We start from the raw sequence: 6,000 nt of genomic DNA, 5'->3' as shown, positions 1-6,000 counted from the left end.
AGTTCTGCCTGCTTAAATCTGCCCTTACAGAGGGTGAACAAAGGCAGCAGTGGTATGTGGAGAATGAACTATACAACGGGAAGGAACACGGGAAGGAGTGACACGGTCCAAAGAGAAACATCATCTTTATAATAACAATTAAAAATAGCTTTAAAACCTGCTTCTGAAAGCGGGGTGACGGCGTCCTACGTCGTAATGCCAGCCTAGCCGCCCAGGCGCGGGACGGGATGGTGTGAAGCCGGCTCAGGCGTCAGTCCCCCAGTCCTGGGGCCTGAACTCCGGGCCTGGGCCCTGTCCCTCAGCTCTTCAGTTCAAGGTTAGCGCTGAATCGAGCCCAGGGCCTCAGGCATGCAAGGCAAGCGCTCTACCACGGAGCCACCTTCCCAGCCCCCGGAGATCCTGCAGTAAACTCCTCACAAAAGGCTGGATGTGGGGCCGTGGCTCACGTGGTAGAGCGCTAGCCTTGAGCACAGAGCGAGGCCTTGAGGCCCAGACTGGGAAGAACAGCAGCGGCCCTGGCGCAGGCGCCTCAGGCCTCGGGAGTGGGACCTGGCCCACGAGGCCGTAAACCCGGCCGCGCCGACTGGGCCCTCGGACCCCGCGTCCAATCAGCGCGAGGCCGGACTGGGGGCGTGGCTCCGGGCCCTCGGACCCCGCGTCCAATCAGCGAGAGTCCGGACTGGGGGCGTGGCTCCGGGCCCTCGGACCCCGCGTCCAATCAGCGAGCGGCCGGGCTGGGGGCGTGGCTCGAGGCTGGAGCTGCCCGCGGGCGATCCTTCGAAGGGCCCCTGCCCGCGCCCCAGCGCGCTGGTATGGCTGGACCCTTCCCGCTTCCGGTGACATTTCCTCTCACAGGCCGGCGGGTTCCGCGCGCCCATCTGTCATGTCCGTCTCACAAAAAGGGAGAAAGAAACGAAAGGGGGGAGCCGGTGACCCTGAACTCCCCGGAGGTCGCGTCAGCCGAGGGGGCGGCCGCGGCCCCGCCCGCCCGGTGCGCACGCGCGAAGCCTGCGCGCGTGAACTTTCCCCTCCGTGCCTTTGCCGGGAAACTGCGCAGACCGCAGCCAGCCTTGCGCTGCTGGGGCTGGGGCATCCGGGGCTCCGGACCCCCGGAGCTGCCCGCTGGGGCCGGGACATCCGGGGCTCCGGACCCCCGGAGCTGCCCGCTGGGGCCGGGACATCCGGGGCTCCGGACCCGCGGAGCTGCCCACCGCGTCCACCACGAGGAACTTGGTAAAACACAGACTTGTCCTTGTGTGGCCAGGCGGCAGCTCGGGCCCGGGCGCCGGCCCTGATCGCTCGGTTGCTTTGCTCGCAGGGCCCTGTCTGGTGTGCACTGGCGATGAGTCTCGTGGACTGCCCTGCCCGGGCTGGCTTCGAACCGCCATCCTCGGATTGCAGCCTCCCGGGCACGCACTGAAGCCGTCCACGCTGCGCGTGGGTGCTGTCCTTCGTGTGCGTCGGGCTTGGGGCCTGAGCTCGGGCCTGGGCCCTGACCCGGGCTTTTGTGCTCAAGGCTAGCGCTCACCCTGTGGCGTCGTGGCTCCAATTCTGGCTCCTTGTTGCTGGTTAATTGAAGAAGAGTGTCACGGCCTTTCCTGCACAGGTTGGCTTCGAACCAGGATGCTCAGCTCTTAGTCTCCTGAGTAGCTAGAAATACAAGCGTGAGCCACTGATGCCTGGCTACTTTTCCCGTGTTTGTGTGTGTGTGTGTCATGGGCCTTGAAATGAGGGCCTTGGCACTATCCCTGAGCATTTTCACTCGAGGTTAGCACACTGCCAGTGTAAGCCACAGCACTAGCTCCAGTTTTGTGGTGGTTAATTGGAGATCAGAGTCTCATAATGACTTTCGTGCTGGTGCTGGTGTTGAACTTTGCTTCTCAGATCTCAGCCTCCTGATTAGCTGGGATTACAGGTGTTCATGAAATGAGCTTAGCACGTTCCTTTCCTAGGCAACACTAGGCAGTAAAGAATCCGCCTCCAACCCCCTCTTCCTTGGGATGGCACTTCTCTGGGGAAGCCACCACCATAGAAGGCAGCCAGAGCCCCTTAGAGTACCCTTCAGGTCTGGGCAGCTGCAGGACCCTGATCTACTATTTGCCCAGCAGCCATCAGTCCTAGTCCACCAGATGAATCCCACACGTCCATACCAGGGTCTCCACCTCCTAGCCCCTTCCAGCCCCTCCTAAACCTCCTAGGTTATATAGGTCACCCCAGACAACAGTCGGCCCTTCTTATTTCTCCCTTGTGAGAAGAAGTCTTGCAGCCCCTCTCCCGACAATAAACTTTTCTTTGTTCTCTGTACCTGGATGTCTGTGTGGTCCTCTGGCAAAATCTAATTTACTCTATCAACAGGTGTGAGCCACTAATGCCTGGTTACTTCATTTTTTGTTGTTGTTGTTGTTTTGTTTTGTTTAGTTTTTGTCAGTCGTGGGGCTTGAACTCTGGGCCTGGGCACTATCCTTCAGCAATCCAGCTCAAGGTGAGTACTCTATTACTTGAGCCACAGTGCCACTTCTGGTTTTCTGGTGATTAATTGGAAATAAGAGTCTCATGGAGTTGGGCGCCAGTGGCTCATGCCTTTAATCCTAGCTATTCAGGAGGCTGAGATCTGAGGATCACGGTTCAAAGCCAGCTGGGGCAGGAAAGTCTGTGGGACTCTTTTTTACTTTTTTTTTGGGGGGGGGTCTGGTCGTGGGGCCTGAACTCTGGGCCTGGGCACTGTCCCTCAGCTCTTCAGCTCAAGGCTAGCGCTCTACCACTTGAGCCACAGTGCCACTTCCGGCTTTTTTCTTTTTGTTTATGTGGTGCTGAGGAATGGAACCCAGGGCCTCAGGCATGCAAGGCAAGTGCTCTACCACTGAGCCACCTTCCCAGCCCCAGTCTGTGGGATTCTTATCTCCAATAAACCACTAAAAAAATGAAAGTGGTGCTGTGGCTCAAGTGGTAGGGCACTGGCCTTGAGCTGAAGAGAGCAAGGACAACGCCCCAGCCCAGAGTGCAAGCCTCACAACCGACCAAAAAAAAAGAGTCTCATGGACTTTCCTGCCTGGGCTGGCTTTGAATCGTGAACCTCAGATCTCAGCTTCCTGAGTAGCTAGGATTATAGGTGTGAGCCACTGACACCCGACTATCATTCTTTTTCTATAGCTGAATAATATTCCATTGTTTGAAAACCCTTCCTTTCCCTTCTTTTTTTTGTTTAACCTACTTAGTTGATGGAGTTGTTTCTACTTTTGGCCTCTATAGAGGCTGAAGGCCACATCCCTGCACTGCTGCAGCCTGTGGTGACCCAGGGCCGCGTACATGCTGAGCTCAAGCTGTCTGTCTTTTTCATTTCAGCCATCCTAGTGGGTGTGAGGTGGTATTTCTGTGGTTTATCAGCAATCCTTTGATCACTAATGAAGGTGAGCAACATTTGATGTACTTATTTGAATATCTGTTTTGGAGAAATGTTTATTCAGTCTTTTTCTCCCTTAAGATTTTTATTATTTTTTCTTTTTCTTTTTCTCTCTTTTTTTTTTTTTTTTTTCCCTCCAGTCGTGGGGCCGGAACTCTTGGCCTGGGTGCTGTCCCTCAGCTCTTCAGCTCAAGGCTAACGCTCTACCACTTGAGCCACAGCACCACTTCCATTTGTTTTCCTTTTTTGTTTACGTGGGGCTGAGGAATCGAACCCAGGGTCTCATACATGCAAGGCAAGCACTCTACCACTGAGCCACCTTCCCAGCGCCTTATTTTTTATTTTTTGTTGCCGAGGATCAAAAAGTTTTTTGTGTGTGTGCGTTTGTTTTTTTGTGAGTGCGTCCTGGGGCTTGAACCAGGACCTGGGCATTTGTCACTGTGCTTTTGTGCTCAATGCTAGCACTCTACCACTTGAGCCACAGCTCTGCTTCTAGCTTCATGCTGGTTAACTGGAGATAAGACTCTCCTAGGGGCTGGGAAGGTGGCTCAGTGGTAGAGCACTTGCCTTGCATGCATGAGGCCCTGGGTTCGATTCCTCAGTACCACATAAGCAAAAAGGAAAAAGCTGGAAGTGGCGCTGTGGCTCAAGTGGTAGAGCGGTAGCCTTGAGCTGAAGAGCTGAGGGACAGCGCCCAGGCCCAGAGTTCAGGCCCCACGTCCGGACCCCGCCCCCCCAAAAAAAAGACTCTCCTAGGCTTTTCTTTCTGGGCTGGCTTTGAACCATCATCCTCTGATCTTGGCCTCCTGAGTAGCTAAGATTACAGCTGTGAGCCACTGATGCCCAGATTTATCACTCTTTCAAATGGTAAGAATGAGTAGTGTGCACACCTGTAGTACTTGGGATGCAGGAGGATCTTGAGTTCAAGGCCAGCCTGGCCTACACAGGGACATGTGTCCACAAACAGTAATAGAAGGAATTATGTAGTATATGCGTTTTTGTGGTTGGCTTATTTAGCATCACATTTTCAAAATTCACCTACATAGCTGCCTGTGCCTTAGTTTAACTGTTTATGTGCTATTTTGTTTTGTTTTGAGTTGCTGGGGCTCTGTCACTGAGCTAACCTCAACCTGGCCCCTTCTTCCACATTTTCTTTCTTTTGTCCATTTTTTCAAGGAAGGATCTTGCTAAGTGACCAGGTTGGCTTTGAACTGTAGTACCTCATCCTACCAAGTGCTAGGATTGACGGTGTGTACAGCTCTGTTCATGGTCTCCTCATTCTTTTTTTTTTTTTGGGTCTGGTCGTGGGGCCTGAACTCTGGGCCTGGGCGCTGTCCCTCAGCTCTTCAGCTCAAGGCTAGTGCTCTACCACTTGAGCCATAGCACCACTTCCGGCTTTTTTTCTTTTTGCTTATGTAGTGCTGAGGAATCGAACCCAGGGCCTAAGGCATGCAAGGCAAGTGCTCTACAACTGAGCTAACTTCCCAGCCCATGGTCTCCTCATTCTTTACTTCGGGCTATACTGGGTTTGAATTTAGGGCCTTACTCTTGCCAGATAGATGCCTGGTCCCCGGGCCTGGCCCCTGTTCTTTTTTTTTCTTTTCTTTTCTTTTTTTTTTTTTGCCAGTCATGGGGCCTGAACTCTGGGCCTGGGCGCTGTCCCTCAACTCTTAAGCTCAAGGCTAGCACTCTACCTCTTGAGCCACAGCGCCACATCTGGCTTTTTCTGCTTATGTGGTGCTGAGGAATCAAACCTAGGGCCTCATGCATGCGAGGCAAGCGCTCTACCACTGAGCCACCTTCCCAGCCCATGGCCCCCGTTCTTGATGGGGTTTGTGGTGGACCGGCCCATCTCCCAGCACGCAGAGCTGCTGCTCAGCACGGCCTGGGTGGGCAGGCAGGCAGATTCTGACGGGGTGGAGGCTGGGGGTCCGTATCCTGTCACCGGGGCAGAGGTGGCGGCATCCTGGCGTTGCGCGCAGCAGTGGAAGCCAGCGTGGATGCTGGCCCCCAGGCTTGCTTGCGGTAGAAGGCAGAGGACAGTCTTTCCACTCCTCGCAGGCATGTCTCCGTTCCTGAGCAGCCTTTGGGGACATCTCCACTCCGCCAGGGAGGGAAGTTGAGGCAGCTATGTCCGGTACGTGGGGCAGGTCTGAGTCCAGCGTGGCTCTGCAAACAGAGGCTGCAGCAGGTCGGGTGTCTGCCTCCCGCAGGCCCCGCTCCCTTCCTTTCCGGAGGCCTTGCGCGGGCAGAGTAGAGGGCTGGAGATAGCCAGGCAGAAGCAGCAGTCTGGTAACTGGAACGGAGATAAGGAGACCTGGAACAGTGGGGCGGAGGGGGCAGTCCAGGAGGAGGTGACAGGTGAGGCAAGGGCAGCCTGGGGACACCAGGGAAAGGAGTTCTGTGCTGGGAACAGCATGTACAAAGACCCCAGGTAGGTGTAAGATGTGGAGGGGAGGCCAGGACCGGAGGTCTGGGCTGTGGAGGGCTCGGAAGCTCATGCTCAGTGCAGCAGGACTGCTGAGGGTAGAGGGGTGGCCCCTGACTGCCTGTGGAGAGAGAAGGGCTCCCCCAAGGGAAGGGGCTGGGGGTGGGGTGCA

Source organism: Dipodomys merriami, unplaced genomic scaffold, assembly GCF_024711535.1.
Source record: "Dipodomys merriami isolate MVZ:Mamm:240054 unplaced genomic scaffold, mDipMer1.0.p SCAF_50, whole genome shotgun sequence".
NCBI lineage: Eukaryota > Metazoa > Chordata > Mammalia > Rodentia > Heteromyidae > Dipodomys > Dipodomys merriami.
This window is presented reverse-complemented; position numbering follows the sequence as displayed.